The sequence below is a fragment of the Callospermophilus lateralis genome, chromosome 2, assembly GCF_048772815.1.
Source record: "Callospermophilus lateralis isolate mCalLat2 chromosome 2, mCalLat2.hap1, whole genome shotgun sequence".
In the NCBI taxonomy this organism is placed as follows: domain Eukaryota; kingdom Metazoa; phylum Chordata; class Mammalia; order Rodentia; family Sciuridae; genus Callospermophilus; species Callospermophilus lateralis.
In genome coordinates, this window is record NC_135306.1 from 181292609 (window position 1) to 181309698 (window position 17090).

The 17090-nt window shown below is 39.7% G+C and overlaps 1 long non-coding RNA gene across 3 annotated transcripts in view; it reads right to left on the reverse strand.

Annotated features, from left to right (window-relative positions):
• The window catches only part of LOC143392858 (uncharacterized), a 76821-nt gene that overhangs the window by 58741 nt on the left and 990 nt on the right, over nt 1–17090 (reverse strand). For 2 of the 3 annotated variants that reach the window (XR_013090422.2, XR_013090423.1), the window contains exons 2-3: nt 6431–6513; nt 243–312 (exon numbers count right to left, since the gene is read on the reverse strand). This is a non-coding gene — a long non-coding RNA (uncharacterized LOC143392858). The remainder of the gene's footprint in view (nt 1–242; nt 313–6430; nt 6514–17090) is intronic. The other variant, XR_013090424.2, reaches the window with a different exon arrangement.

Here is a 17090-nt window from a genome sequence, read left to right on the forward strand (position 1 = left end):
AAATGTTAATAATACAGTTTAAAGTATGTGGTGTTTATAATGGCTTTGTTGTGGATGGCACAAAAGTTGGAGGGAACATTCTTCCAGTATTCCAAAACTACCATCTTGGCTGGGCATAGTGGTACACGTGTGTAATCCCAGCATCTTGGGGAGCTGCAGCAGGAGGATCATGAGTTCAAAGCCAGCCTCAGAAAAAGCAAGGCGCTGGTCTGGGGATGTGGCTCAAGCGGTAGTGCGCTCACCTGGCATGAGTGCGGCCCGGGTTCAATCCTCAGCACCACATACAAACAAAGATGTTGTGTCCGCCGAAAACTAAAAAATAAATATTAAAAGTTCTCTCTCTCTCTCCCCCTCTCTCACTCTCTCTAAAAAAAAAAGAAAAAAAGCAAGACGCCAAGCAACTCAGTAAGACCCTCTAATAAAATACAAAACAGGGCTGGGAATGTGGCTCAGTAGAGTGCCTGAGTTCAATCCCTGATACCAAAATAAATCAATAAATACTATCATCTTACTAGGTAAAGAAGTGGCTCATGTCACTGAGAAACAAGTGGAGTTTGTTTCATTTTTTTCTCATTGATTGATGTAAAGGAAAATGATTGACACTGTCCATATTGAAACTAGGCTTGCCACTTGTAACCACTGTAAGATTTAGGCAAAAATCAACAGAAGTGTTTTGTGACAATCAATTTGCCCTATAGAATTTTAAATAAAAAGCATTATATGTCTTATATGTAAGTTGTTTTTATTACATTAAAATATAAACATATGCACATATATACATATAAATGTATTTACAATATATGAGAGACACACATGTTCTAAGAAGATAGGGAAAAACAGTTTTTCCTATCCTGCTATCTCCTCTCATACAGTCACTCAACACTTCTGACACCAGATGGGAGGTAGATTCCCACACACCAAGCAATTCTGCAGATTTTCCAGAAGAATAGCTGGGTCTCCTCTAATTCAATTCAATTCTAACAGTACCTAAGGATAATGTCAGATCCCACAGGTTGAGGCCTCAGTCCCATAAGATTTCCCCCACCCCAACTTCGGATACTAGTCCCAAGCACATATTGTGATCTATGCTTCCAACCAATCAGCCATATAGTAGGGTTCTCACAATCCTTTCCTCAGGTTCAAAGGATACAGGTGAACAACTAGATAAAAAGATACATGGGGTAAGGTGTACAGGTATCCCAAATGCAGAAACTTCCCTTCCAAAACCAGTTCTTTTGGGGGTTTATGGCACCTTCATTACCTAAGCATTACCATGGACCATTGGGGATTAACTCAACCATTAGCACCTTTCCTCTCCCTACAGGTAAAAGGGTGGGGCTGAAAGTTCCAACCCTCTAATTATACAGTTAACTCTGGTGATCAGTTCCCATCCTGCCACTATCCAGGAACCACTAACAGACAACTCCCTAGAACAAAAAATGCTCACTCAGAAAATGACACTGTTCTTAGGAGCTCTGTGAAAGGATCTGAGGACAAAGACCAAACATGGAAATGAAAAGATTCTCCTAGTGCCCCTACCTATGAGTGTTTTAGGGGCTCTATTCCAGGAAATGGGAACAAAGATAAAATATATATTTCACAATACTACACATGAGTATAAACTTTTCCCCCAGAGCGCCAGTTGTTAAACATTCACCAGCATATTGCTCCTACAGTCTTAATATACCTTCCTGGACTTTTAATCTCCTGCAAAGGATTAAGTCCTCAACCTTTGTAGTGTAAACGTTGACATTAATGAAACCTTCCTGAGGAAGCTTGAGAGACACAAAATGCCTGTGGCCAGAAAGACAATAATAATTATTATCATCATCATCTTCCTCCTCCTCATCATCACTGTGGCAAAACTTCCCACGAAGATAAAAAGAACTTGAACAATGGGCTCCCTTTTGCATCATGCAAAAGAAAACTGAAGGTTCTAAGTTCATGAGAAGATTCTGGGTTTCAAGAAATGAAAGGGTCAATGACGCTGAGGAGCTGTGGCACAGGGAATCCAGGGTGATCTTGGTTGAAAGCACCCTGGGTATTGACTATCAGTCCCAATCTAGAGACTACCCTGCCAGAGTTTGGGTGTGCAGAGAGGCCCGGCTCCAGGGCAACAGTGTTGAGCTCAGGTTTCAGCTGAGCAAGCAGGCAGCCATCTAGGAGCAGAAAAAGCCAGGCTCAAACCTTCAGTCTAATATTCAGCTCCAAAGCTTTGGGAGGCAATCCGTGCTAATGCCCCAATTTCAGAAGACTTTTGGCTCTAAGTTTCAGTGTTAGCTGAGATTTGTTTTCTAGCGAGGTAAGAGAAGCTTAATTTTTAAAAAGGAAGAGGGAAAGGGGGAAGCGGTGGAAGACCAATCTTAAGCTAGGTTCAAATCTAGCACCATGGCAAACAGTTTTAAGACAGAATGGAATGATAATGAGGGTTCTCACCTATACAAATCTTATCAGGTTGCCAAAGGCAGTGTCTCACCAGAGGTAGGGAGATAAAGGTAGAGAATGTTTCCTAAAGGAAAGAAGGTACTTAAAACATAGTCTTTCTTTTAATTAAAAAATTTTTGCCTTCTAAATTTAGGTCCAACATCAGACAACTCAGATACTCTAATCTAAATAGTATCTCTAGATCTTAGCTAAGTTATTTAAATCTCTATATCTCCATTCTTTATTACTGGTAAAATGGGGAGAAAAACACTTACCTTGCTGGGTTGTTGTGCAAATGGGACCATATTTGAAGAGCTCAGCATATAGTAGGTGGTCAATAAGTGGTAGTTTTAATTATTTTTACTTAGGCCTCTCAATCAGAATCAGACCAACAGTGTTTAATATTAGATTTTTTTTTAAGCATAAGAAAGCACCTGACTTTTCTTAGGACTTATTTCTTTAATATTTCCCTCTAAAATTAGTAACTGCTTTAGTAATGATTTTGGCAGAAAGGTTATTTTGGATGTTATCAGAGTAGGTTACCTAGGATTTGAGAAAAACTGTCTGGTTGAACAGGTACCATCTTCATTCATCATTTTTATATTGCCTAAATTTCAAACATTGTGTGTAGGAAGAAATAAATAGCCTCTGAAGGACTGTGTAAGGCAAATGTATAAAAATATCTGTATACTTTGGGAAAAAGTGCCCCTGGCTACTCTGATATGTGTCCATAAATATTTATTGGAATGAATGGATGTCCAATCCCTCAAGCCCCACAGTGAAGAACCTCTGGGAACATATTCAAATCCTGTTGCCAAGCTGTGTTTACTTGCCCTAATTTCCAGTTAACTTTAGCTTGCCCAGAGGGTATGTGGCACTACACTTTCACAGACCTTCTAAGGATTCCTGGTGGGTCCTTGGCTCTGCCCTAGCCCAGAGCCAGAATATACACAGGTATTTGTGGGTGGTCCGACTTGTTTTTCCACAATTAAAGGGAAGGACCCAATATAAATCCAGTCTCATTTTTTTTTTTTTTTTTTTTTTTTTTTGGTGGTGGTGCTAGGGATTGAACCCAGGACTTCATGCATGAAAGGCAAGCACCCTACCAACTGAGCTATCTCCCCAGTCCCAATCTCATCTTGAGAAGCATAGAAGTGGGATTAATTTTGCTCTTTTCATGAGAGCAAAACGTGTGTTAACTTTGGGTTGTCAGCCTCTTTTGAAGACTCCAGAGATTGTTGTATCCTTTTAGGACTCTGGTGCCAGAGGGGGAATTCCATCCACAGTCCCCAAAGATTGACTGGGCTCTGACTCAAAATGCCACTGATTTCTCTACTGTACTTTCTCATTTTGTTCAGACTGAATTTCTCGCATTCTTCTTCTTACACTCTAGTGTGTCTGCCTGAAGCACTGGACCCATGATTTGCCTCTCCACTAACAGGATCTCAGCAAATGATAGTCAGAAGTGATTCATGGAATTTCACTAATGTTAGTGGAGAGTGAAAGCTGAAAGGTGCCATCTCACTCTCACATCAACAATGACGAGCTTGGAGCTTTGAAATTCTGGAGTCAAGGTTCACAAGTTCCCAGAATTATAAGCCAAGTGTCAATGAGGCTATTCTTGTGAGAATATTCCAAATTCCAGTTCTATAACCTCTTTCCAAATATTTTTGAGGAAAACTCTGGAATCCTGCTAGTCAGCTGGGTAAGGTCTTAGAGCACCCAGATTAAAGGTATTGACATAATTATGACATCATTTATACTCTAGCTTGTGAAGTCTGAGACCTGAGAGTTATGGGTAGCTCTATGTCATTGCTGTTCTAGTCTAGTTGTCTATGCCTAGAAGTCCTTTTCTAGAAGTCCTTGGTTGCTACAAGTACCACTGCCACTTGTTAGTGGAGCCAGATTGTATCACTGCTGAGATTTCACAAGCTAAACTCTGACAATCTCGCCAGGGTGCAACTTTAGTCTGATATCTAATTCCATTGGATTTAGTATAAATTACTCTTCGATTCACAAGGCAGTAATGCTCTGTGATAGACTCCTGAAAGGGATGTTGCATAGTAAAGATTTCTGGATCCACTGGTATATGCTCTGGAACTAAATTGGCACCATTGGAATTAAGAGCAGACCTTCACACCATTCCCAAGTTTAGCATACTGAGGCCATTGGTGTTAAGTCAATATCACCTACAGCAGACGGAGCCAAGCTTTGTCCATTGGCCCAGGGCCTAACATCCATTTGGGAGATGATTGGGACTGATCCACTCTGTCTTTTCATGCCTGTTTTCATTGCCACACTCGTCACTGGTCTTCCATCACATCAGTTGAAAGAAAGCGTGGTCCTTGGACCAGCAACATCCATAATATTACTTGGTAACTTACAATGAAATCCTCAGGCTCCACCCCAGATCTACTCAGTTGGAAACTCTGGGATTGGGGCCTAAGAATCTGTGTTCTAGCAAGCTCTCCTTGTAATTTTGATGCACACTGAAGTGTGAGAATGACTGTGACTATACCATGAGCCCCATGGTACTAGCTGGATCCTGACTCAGCTTCTCACTCTCCTCCTGTACCACCCCTGTATGCTCTGGAGTACCTACTCTGTGACCCGAGCAGATTCCCCTATAACTTCCACTTCTTCCAGAAATGTTCTCCATGTCTGCTTGCATTAGTTGAACCTCATCTCTGTGGTTGTAAATCTGTATGCAGATCTATTTACTACAGGACAGACTCTTATCTTCTTTTCTTTCCACCAATATTTCTAGACTACTACCTTTTCCCCATGCTTGTAAAAATTCCTATTCCCTTGAGGGTCCTGTCTTGTGATGGTAAATTTATGTGTCAATTGGACTGGGATGCCCAGATATCTGGTAAGACATTATTTCTGAATGTGTCTGTGAGGTTGTTTCCAGAGGAAGAGATCAACATTTGAATCAGTAGATAAGAGAAGTGAAGACCTACCCTCACCCATGTGCAAGGACATCATCAAATCCATCCAGGGCCCAAACAGAACAAAAATGTGGGGACGGAAGGGCAAATTCTCAAATTTCCGTCTTTCTTCATGAACTGGGACATTCATCTCCTCTGCTAATATGGTTCTTGGGACTTGGGACTCCAGGACTTATACTTAGAACTCTGTTTCTAGGGACATGGGAAGTCATTGAAGAATTTTAAGCAGCTGATGCAAATGGCCTTTCTTTTGAAAAGAAAGGATTGGCTAGGGTGGAGAAAATAGAGTGTGGGGGAGGCATTGAGGCTGAGACACAGTGAAGAGGATTCTGTGGTGTGACGGGGAGATGAAGGTGGTGGACTAGGGAGGGAACCGAGTGCTTTCTCTGTGCTTTTCTCTGAAGGCTTGGTTCTAGAACCAGTAGCATCCAACCTCAGGGCAGAGTCTCAGGCCTCGCCCCTTACTCCCCTCACCCACGACTTTCATTAAACTTCTAATCCTTTATGTCCTCTCTCATTCACAGCAAATAACCTTCACCTCTTACTTTACAGGAAAAATAAAAACAAAAAGAATCCATCATGCAGGAATTCCTGCCATTTCTAGCCACAGTACCTATGAATAGCTACAAGTAATTTTCTTTGGTCCATTCATACTAAAAGAAGTATCGCTCTGACCATCACTAAACCCTCTTTCTGTGCTCACCATTCATGCATGCTCAAATCCCTGCCTACATATTTAAAAAATATAAATAACCCTCCTCCACCTCCAGCTGTTCTTCTGTCCCAAAGCCAAACATCCTAGAAGAAATTTTATACAATTTACTTTCTTTACTCTCCAATCACTTCTCCAACCTTTTTGTCCTGGCTTTGGCTCCACTGGAAGATCTCTTACCAGGGTTTTTAATCAACTCTTGCTGCTAAAACTATAGAAAACATTCAGTCGTTCACACTAGTGTGCCCATACTTACTGTAAGTTGTTGAAATGCTTTTGTACCAGTTTTAAAAGGAACTGCTGTCCCAAATCCGTGAATACAGCTGGGCATGGTGGTACATACCTGTAATTCCAGTAGCTTGGGAGGCTGAGGCAGGAGGATTTTGAGTTCAAAGGCAGTCTTAGCAACTCAGCAAGACACTGTCTCTGAAAAAAAAAAAAAAGTCAGGGAATGTGGCTCACGGGTTAAGCACCCAGTACCAAAAAAAAAAAAAAAAAAAGAAAAAAAAAAAGAAAGAAAAGAAAAACTCCCTGAGTCCCTGAAGTTCCTGCTCATAATTTCTCATCATCTGGTAAGTAAAGAGTTAAGGCCAGGCACAGCAAGGTTCCTTCCACCCTACTCCTACATCAGGCTAACATTCATTCCAATTGGTTGGTGTCCAAGCCACACCAATAGTTAAATATTTTCAGTAAAACTCACCCCAGCTAAAATCACCAGATTTCCCAGTCTCCATCTTGCTTGTTCAAAATTATTTAACACAGTTGATTCTTTGAAACAGTTTCTTCCTTTGACTTCTTTATGCCATCACTCCTGGTTTTCTTTTCTTTTTTTTTTTTTTTTTAATTTCCTTTTCCTGCACTTCTGTTTCCTGGACTGCCTTATCCTATCCTCAGAACCTTTAAGAACTGGCGTTGTCTTAAGTCCTCTTACCTTTTCTTTTTTGGTACCAGGGATTGAATTCAGGGGCACTCCACCACTGAGCCACATCCCCAGTCCTATTTTGATGTAAAGACAGGGTCTCGCTGAGTTGCTTAGCGCCTTGCCATTGCTGAGGCTGGCTTTGAACTCTCCATCTTCCTCCCTCAGCCTCCTGAGCTGCTGGGATTACAGGTGTGCACTACGGTGCCCAGCTGGTCCTCTTATTTTTAATATCTCAACAACTCTCATTTATTCTTACCATGAGGCTTCGGTTTCTCTATTTGAATGAATCCCACACTGAATGTTTAACCAATATCTCTCCCCTGAACTCTACGACCTGATTCAATAGTGTGCTTGGCAAATCCATTTGGATGTCTCATAACCCAACGAACTTAACATGTATAAAAGTGAACTTCCATTTCCTAGCACCCCATCTGGTCCTTCTTCAGGGATGGTTCTACCATCCACCCAATGCACAAATCAGAAGCCTAGGAGTCATCTGTGACTCCTCTCTCTTTCTCACCACCTTCCCACATTCATTCAATTACCATGTTCTATTTATTCCACTTCTGAAATACTGTATACATAATATATGTATATTAAATCCATTGAAATCGCTCCCTATGGTTCACACTATCATGGCCTCTATGATTATAGTGGCCTCTTGTATTCCTGCATCCATATCTGCCTTCCTCTAATCTAGTTTTTGCAAAGCAGCCAGAGTGACTTTTAAAAATGCAAATCTGATTAGACCAATATATCCTGTTTCACTCTCCTGAGGTTCAAAATGAGGTCACATTCCTCTCAATGTTCAAATCAGATGACTTGGAGCCTTCAACTAGTCTCCCTTGTGTGATAACTTCAGATTCCAAAGGTTCAGGTTGTCTTAATAAACAGAACTGGAAAATTTGCTCAGATTCTTTTTGCTTGCTGTGAGAGTAAAACACAAGATTCTACTTGATCCTCTATCCTTGTGTAGTCCTTATTTATTGCTGTGTGATCTGCTGTGACCAGACACAAATGTCCACCAAATAGCTCAGGGCAATCCTCATTCAGTGAAAGAAAGTATTTTGATGATCTGGGGGCCCAGCAGCATTTCAATACTACAAGTGGGAATTAAAATTAAAAAAAAAAAAAAAAAGTGTTACATTCAGTTATGATGGCTCCGTGCCATGGTAAACCTAGGATCCAAATGTTCAATCTCTTCCCTTACATCTCTCTTTTAGTTCCAACACAGAGATAAATCATGCTTGTAGGTGTCAGAATTTGTTTTTATTTTCCAAGGCAAAGCCTTATGGCTTTGTGAATTAGGGCATGCAGACTGATTTGTTTCTGCCCAAGTCTACTCTAGCAGCACACAAGGCCCAAATGCGTATGGTGCCACCGGAGTCAAGGAGCCTGGGCCCCAACACCCACCATCAGGAGGCACTGGAAGTCTATGGAGTCAGGGTGTCTTCTACTTCCTTCCGAGTAATTATGCCTCAGTTCAGTTCATTTTTAACTAAAATGTCTCTGGTGCTTCCTAGTTTCTGTCTTTAATTGGTGTTCTAAAAGCAGGAATCCCACAAGCAACCTTCTTCCTCAGTCCTCACGTCGAATCAGCAACCCCCTCCTCTTTTTTCTTTGCAGTGCTGGGGACTGAACTCAGGACCTAGCACATGGTAGGCAAGTGCTATACCCCTGACTACATGTCCAGCCTCTTATCTTGAAAACCTTACCTATGAATATCTTTAGGTTTCTGTTCTGATACTAAGCCCTTTTTCTGTTCTTATACCATTTTTAATCGGTTCCTATGGATCATTCTAACTCAGTTTCCAATCTAACTTCCATATTGCATCCACTGGTCTTTCTAACTAATCCTGCCACTGTTCTTGTTGCAGCTCTTTAATTAATCCCTGTTATCTGTTGCAAAGAAAGAATTCTTATTGTGAGATCCATGAAACAGGAGTCCATACACAGTATCAGAAGAAACGTGAATTATTTCCAGACTTTTGTATGTGCATTTTCCCAGTTGAGATGGCCCATAATTTTCTTGAGAACATCAGGGGAATATATTTTCATAACAAGGCTAAGGGCTACAGTTCAAGTTCAAGCTGTTTAACTGGATAAAAGGGGCTTTCATGATCTTGTCATTAGTAGGTCTTATCATCTGTAGCTCCCTCCTGAAATCCCTCCCCAATTACTGCTCCAACAAAATAGAATTGTTTGTGATTCCTAAAACATACTCTATGATTTTATGCCTAAAACATACTCTATGATTTATAAGCTTTAGGGCTTATTATTAGGGCTTACCTCTTTACTCACTTTTGTATGTTTGTTAAAATATATATATATATATATATATATATGTTACACACACACACACACATCTTTCAAAGTCCAGCTCCAGCAACATTTCTAGAAAGTCTTTTTCTAATTCCCTTCCATAAAGAGTTAAGCACCCCCACTCATGTGACACCGTTCCTGGTACGGGCTTTTGGTTTTACCCTTAAAAAAATGAAATACTTTAAGTTGACATTTCGATTGAAGTATGACATACTTATACAAGAGTGCAAATTATAAGCAAATAGCTTAATTGAGTTTTATAAAGTGAATATTCCTGTATAAATACCACTCTGATCAAAAGACAGAATATTACTAAGACCTCAAAAGCCTCTCTTCTCCCTCATTTTAGTTGTTACCTAATCCTGGAGGTAATCACTGTTCTGATTTCTCTTGCTATAGATTAGTAGTTTACCCATATTTTATTGTTCTGTGTTTTTATGTGTCTAGTTTCTTTGACATTATATGTGTTATTTTCCTCCATGTCATTGCTAATAACCATGATCTGTTCATTTTCACTGCTGTATAATATTCCATTAAACAAATATACCACTTAGATCCTACTATTGATAGACATTTAAGTTGTTTCCATTTTTGGTTACTAAAAGGTCACAATATTACTATAAAAAATTCTTGTACATGTCTTTCAATAACTGTACATTTGCATTTCTACTAAATATATACACACATAGAATTTCTGTATTATAGGATACATTGAATATGCAATTTGAAGAGATAATGCTAAATACGATTCTAAAATGGTGTGAGCAGTGTACGCTCCCACCAGCAGAGTATGAGACTTCTAGTTGTTCTATGTTCCTTGTACATTTCAATTTTTAAAACTTTAACCATTTTGGTGACTGGGTACTGATACCTCATGTGGTATACTACCCTAGATTTTATTTCTTTTTCTGTCTACCGTCTTCAACACTGATTTCCTCAAGGCCATAGTATTATGTCTTATTCATTATGTGAATCAACATGTACAGTGCCTGGCACACATAAATTGCCGAGTGCTGTTAAGTAGATAGATTTGCAGGAATAAAAAGGAGCTGGAGACTCCTTATGCTAAAATCAAACTTTTAGGCAAGCAACTGTCTATCTTGCCTAAGTTTAAGTCAAGTCTGAAATATTAGACATGCTTGCATATCCACCCATTGCTGGTGTATTTTCCTGGAACTCTCTTCCTAAAGTCTCATCACCTAGATACTTTGTAGCATTGGCTGGCAGTGTAGACATCAGAGCTGTGACAATCCTGATTTATAAAGTATAAGACCTTGAAATGTGATTCTCTTTCCCAGGTGTTCTGGCAAACTCATACCTAAACTACCCAAAGAAGGGAAGAATCTAACTTTTGTTTAAAAATAGCCAGCAAAGCAGATCTAAACCACAGTGAGATACTACTTTTCATTGTGATACACTCACTAAGGGCTGGGGGTGTAGCTCAGTGGTAGAGTACTTGCCTAGCATACACAAGGGTTCAATTCCCAAACCAAAAGGAAAGAGAGACACACTCAGATATTCACTAGTACAGCTAGGATAAAAAGACAATAACATTAAAGGCTGTATGCTCACATTCTAAAACCTTAAAAAAAAAAAAAAGACAATAATAAGAGTTGACAAGGATGTGAAGAAATTGGAACCCTCTTGTATGGCTGGTGGGAATAGAATGGTATAGTCACTTTGAAAAAGACTTTGGCGGTTGCTTAAAAAGTTAGACAGAGGGGGCTGGGGTTGTGGCTCAGTGGTAGAGTGCTTGCCTAGCACTTGTGGGTTCGATTCTCAGCACCACATAAAATAAATAAATAAAAAAGTACTGAGTCCATCTACAACTAAAAAAAAATATTCAAAAAAAAAAAAAAGTTAAACAGAGTTACCATATAACCCAACAATTTTACTCTAGGTATATACCTAGCAACTTAAAAACATGTTCACACTACAGACTTGTACATGAATGCTCACAGCAGCCTTATTCATATAAATCAAAAAGTGGAAATAATCTACAAGTCTATTAGCTGATGAATGGAGAGGTGTAATTATTAGTACAATGGGATCTTGGTCATTGAATGAAATACATGCTTCAACATGGATGGATCTTGAAAATACTAAATGAAATCATCCAGACACAAAGGCCACAAATTGTAAGGTACCAACTACATAAAGTGTCCAGAATGAGTAAATCCATAGATACAGAAAATAGACTAGTGAAAACCTGGGCCTGGAGAGAAGGATAAACAGAGTGATTGCTAATGGAGTACTAATTACTTGGGGAGGGGTGATAAAAATATAGCAAAGTTAAATAATGGTGATAGTTGCTTTACCTTCCAAATATATTAAAAACTGCTGAATTGTACACTTTGGGTTGAATTTATGATGTGTTACATGAGAATAAAGTTGTTATACAACAGTTTTATTTTTTGCACAATTTATTTCTTATCTGAATTATTTGCAATAAGCTTGTATGATTTGCAATTCCTTAAAAAGCAGAGGTTTAAAAAATAATGTTTTTTTTCTTTTTTTTTTGGTGAAAAAGTTACACAAATGTATTCCTTGCCACACTATCCTCCCTCCCTTCTCCTCCTCCCCCCTCCTCTTTTTCCCTCCTCCTCCTCCTTCTTCTTCTTTTTTTTTTTTTGTTGTTTTCAATTTTCTTATCAAACCAGCCTGGATCATCTTAAAGAATTTTTTTTTTTTCTTTAGGTGAATGGGAGCACAGAATTCAGCTTTACCTCCAAAAAACATACAGTAATGTAATCTTGCAGTAGGACTGTCAGAGGCTTTGGGATTAGACAAGGAGGGCCTAGAGAAAAATTGGCTTGTTCCTTCTCTCATTGCCCTCTGAAAGCAAAATCTGGAGAGAGGATGACTAGCCTGTTTAATATAAAATAAAAACCAGCAGCAGAAAGTATTATTTTATAATATACTATATTATCTTGGATTACTTTGAAAAATATCTTCCCCTTAGATTTTTCCTTGCTTCAACAGTTAATATTTTTAAAAGTTGCTCTAATTCAATAGTTCTTAAAATGTCGTCCCCAGACCTGGAGAATCAACATCACTATAAAACTTACCTGAGTCTTAAAGCACATGGTATGCAAACATCGGCCCCGCCCCGCCTCTACTCATTCAGAAGCTCAGGGGGCGGGTCCAGCTAGCAGGGCTTTAACAAGGCCGGCCAGAGATTGGAGGATCGCCGCAGTCTAACTGCTCCAATCCGCCCTCCTTTTTCTTGCCTATCAGCTTTTCCAATGTAATGTACCTTAGTGCACTGCAGACTTGCTGAGTCACCCTTCCCTTCCCTCACCCTCACCTGCTATTCACCATTCTGAGTGCATTCTTTTCTCAGCAGGTCTCTCTCCACATTCTCTCCTCCCCCATCTTGGAATCCATTTGTTTCTTCCAGAATCAGCACTTGAGTTTGCTGTCCTTTTCTACCTGCCAAGCCGTTGTCAACCTGCCCTACTTAAGAGATTCTTAAAACACTCCCTGAGAGAAAAAAAGGCAACCATGAAAAGAATTTTGTTTGAATATTCTTGGCACTTTTTTTTGTGTGTGAAAATGAGTGGCATGTACAGTCAGTCTTCTTATATGGAACAGAGATTCACAAACTTGAATGTGCAAAGGGGATTTTTTTTTTTGAGAGAGAAATTTTTAATATTTATTTTTCAGTTTTCGGTGGACATAACATCACTATTTTTATGTGGTGCTGAGGATCAAACCCAGCGGCCCGGCATGCCAGGCGAGCGCGCTACCACTTGAGCCACATCCTCAGCCCCAAAAGGGGAGTTTTGAGTTTTAAAATGTATTGCTGTAGGTCTCAGATTCTTGAATGTAGATGCTCCATCCCGGATGGAGTCCAGGAATCTTCATTTCAAAAGAATCCCAGGTGATTTTGAAGTTGGTGGTCCTTGCCCACTCTAGAAGCATAGCATCAAGGATGAGAACTAGTGAGGTTTATATACTTCTCCCCTTTGCAAATTTGAATCCACTGGAAATCTATACAAGTGGAAAAAACCCCAAATACAGGACCTATATCTCTCCATAACATTTTTCATGTCTTCAACGATTTAGTGCTTAGGAGACCTTTAAAATTTTAGATTCTCAGGATTAAAAAAATAAATCAGCCAAAAGCTGTGGCACACTCCTGTAATCCCAGCAACTGGGGAGGCTGAGGCATGGGATTGCAAGTTTGAGGCCACTCCAGCAATTTAGTAACATCCTGTCTCAAAAAATAAATAAAAAAGGCTGGAGATGTAGCTCAGTGCTCCTGGGTTCAATTCCCAGTACTGGGGGAAAGAAATTATTACTGCCTGAAGGGTAAACTATTACCTTTGGGGGAGTTGTGCTGCTAAGTATTCTCATTCCTGAAATAATATATATCCTGACTAGTTGTACTTACAATTTCGAATAAGCTAATGACTTTTTATATTCTCCCATTGTGTAATTTTGAGATACATAATGTTTTAATCCTTATAAAATTTGTGGAGCAGTTATCACTGAACTGTGCAGGAAGTCAGCCTAAAAACAGTTTTGCATTATATTTATTGGTCTTCTGGACCTGCTGACACTGCAAGAATTCACAAAATCAAGGAAATGGAATCGAGATGACATACTATAGGAAGTGAAAGCACAATAGCTATGTATGTTCACCAGATATATTGGGTTCACCCAGTTTCTTACCAGGCATCTGCTAGAATAGCATTTCTTGATCCTCTTATGGTTGAAGGAGTAATATAACCTGGCACACATTGCATGTCTGGACCAATTTGACTACCAGAGACACTCTCCTTAAGGGCACAATTATTAGCAACACTTGAGATATGGCTTCACCATCAGCTTGAATCTACTGAGTGACCACTACGAGCAAAGCCTTCGGTTGAACTGTGATGGATGTATGCCAATTATTGCTTTAAGCCAAGAATTTGTGAACTTTCTTGGTAAAGGAAGAGATGGTATTTTGTTATGCACACCCTACTCTCTGTGTCACAACTATTCAACTCTGCTTTGTGTGGCATGCAATTGACCATAGAGCATTTCTTTATGAAGGGATGTGGCTGTTTTATTTATAAAAACAGATGGAAGGGCCTGGGGTTGTGGCTCAGTGGTAGAGCACTTGCCTTGAATGCATGAAGCACTGGGTTAGATCTTCAGCACCACATAAAAATATTATGTGCATCTATAACTAAAAAAAATATTAAAACCAAAACAGGGATGGGGTATAGCTTAGTTGGTAGAGTGCTTGTCTAGTATGCACAAGGCACTGAGTTCAATCCCCAGCACCACAAAAAAACAAAAACAAAACCAAAACCAAACAGATGGAGGGCCACTTGGACACAGGACTATAGTCTGAGGATTCCAGTGTTAAAGAACTTTCAGGGTCACTACTGTGGAATAATTTAGCTTAGCTTGCTATCCTATGGGTTGTGAAATGGACCCATTTGATACCCTATGGGATAAGCTGAACCCCCAAAAGAGAATCTTTGTTTTCTGTGTTGACTCACTCATCTTCTCATCTTGCTTCCCCTTAAACATCTTTTCTTTTTCTTGAAAATCCTAATTTAGCTACCATCAGTTTTTACCTCAGGTAACTGCTACTTGGTTAAATATCAAGGAAAAGCAGAAGGGGTCTCTCTTTAGCACATCACAAACCCTTTTCAAATCAAACCTGAATCATTAAAAGTCTTTTTTAATAAATTTATATATATAAAAATATATATTTATAGTTGGACACAATACCTTTATTTTAATGTGGTACTAAGGATCTAATCTAGGGTCTCAGATGTACTAGGTGAGTGCTCTCCCACTGAGCCACAACCCCAGTCCCTAGAAGTCTCTTTCTCATACTATGACATGCACCAGAATCACCCAGGAGGCTTATTAAATCACAAATTGCTGGGCTTCACAGAAATTTCTGCAGGTCTGAGAATTTGTCTACTGGACTATATATCTGATCTCAATAACATTGGTCAAGTTCTGAAGAATCAGTTATTTTTCAAACTTTAATGTACATAATAACCTCCTGAAAATTTATTAAAATGCAGATTAACTCAGTAGGTCTGGCCTGAAGTCAGTGTTAATGTAATGATAGTTGATAGCGGTTGGGTAGAGTATACTTGGAGTTGCATTTCTTGTAATCTTTCTTTCCAGCCTCTAGGCCAAGTATAATTGTTTATCATAGTGCTAAGTATAGTTTAGGTCCTTACATCTTGAATAACCTTAGATCAACTTTCACTTCTCTCATATCTGACATACAACTGGTTAGCAAATCTGCTGGCTCCACTTTTACAATACATAATGAATCAACCCTAGTCATGACCTTCACTGTTTGACCTTGTCCCTAGCTATCAAATTTGGGCTGGATTATTTCAATGGCCTCCCACTGGTTTCCTAGCTTCTGCTCTTGCTCCACCCTATCACCTCCAAAACACTTTGTTAATTCTATCCACAGCTGCAATAGTGGTTAAACCACAGGTTGACCAAGAAACTGAGACTCCCTATTTCACTCAGCAAATGCCACAGTCCTCACAGTAGCCTATCAGGCTGTACAAGCCTGGCTCCTTTTTGTCTTGGACTTCAACTCCTACTGTGCTTCAGTCATGGTGGTCTCCCTGCTTATCCTCAGTTTAGATCTTGGTACTCTGTGTTCCTTTAACTGAAAATTCTTCAAGGTAATTGTTTGGCATTCTTCTGCACTTTCTTCAGCAGTCCTGGTTCTTATATCACTCAGCAAAGCTTTCCCTTTATCAGTTCAGACATGCACCTGTCTTCCCCCTACTTTAGACTGTAAGCTTCCTGAAACCGAAGCCAGATTTGAGGATAGGTAGTTAGTGTAGTTAGGTAAATAGGGTCTAATATCAAGTAAGATAAGGATAATGGAGGCCATTATAGAGAATACAGAGCAGCACTTGGGGAAATTGAAATGTTCATGTCCCCAAGGCCCCAACTCATCCTAAGGAACTGTTAATGAGACAGCTCCCAGCAAACAGGAAGTGCTAATCAAAAACCGCCCCAGGCCCTTCCTGCCCAGATTTCTCCTTCAGCCCACCTATCTCCCACCTTTTGAGTCTTCCCACCTGCATTCTATCACTGCAAGATAAAGGGAAACAAAAGACTTGAGTATGGGAAAACTTAGCTATAAAAAAAGGGAAGATCTCCCTCTTCCACAGATTATGCCTTTTGGGTCCCCTTCTTCCTCAGGGTAGAAGTCTTTCTGCTGTCCTTTAATAAAGCCTCCACTTTCCACTCTACACTTGCCTCTGCGTGCTTCTCTGTGTTACACTTCAGCATTTGGGGAAGCAATAACTTGTCACCGGTAAACAGCTGTAACAAAACTAGAGATTTTGATCACAATCCGTAGCACCAAAGAGTTCCTAGCATACACTAAGGTGTTCAATAAATATTTGAATGACTATTATAAAGAGACTTTGCAGCTAACTGTAATATCTCAAGGCCAGAGGCTGTTGTTTCCCCAGGATCCCTCAGGATGCACAGTTGCCAGCCAGTCTTACACATTTTATTCCTTAGGGAACAGTGGGTTTGGTAGAACTTTCATCCAAATCTCCTTTTTCATGGAATTTACATTATAAATTGATAATTTACTGTTTCTATACAATATTATTTTGCTGAATTTTCCACTGATTATAATCCTTTTAATACATTTCCCTCCAGCAGTTGGTTTCTCATTTTGTTTGCTGTCCACACCCACCCCACCCCAAGCCCGGAATAATTCTCTTGGAGGGAGAAAAAAATGGTATTCCATTCA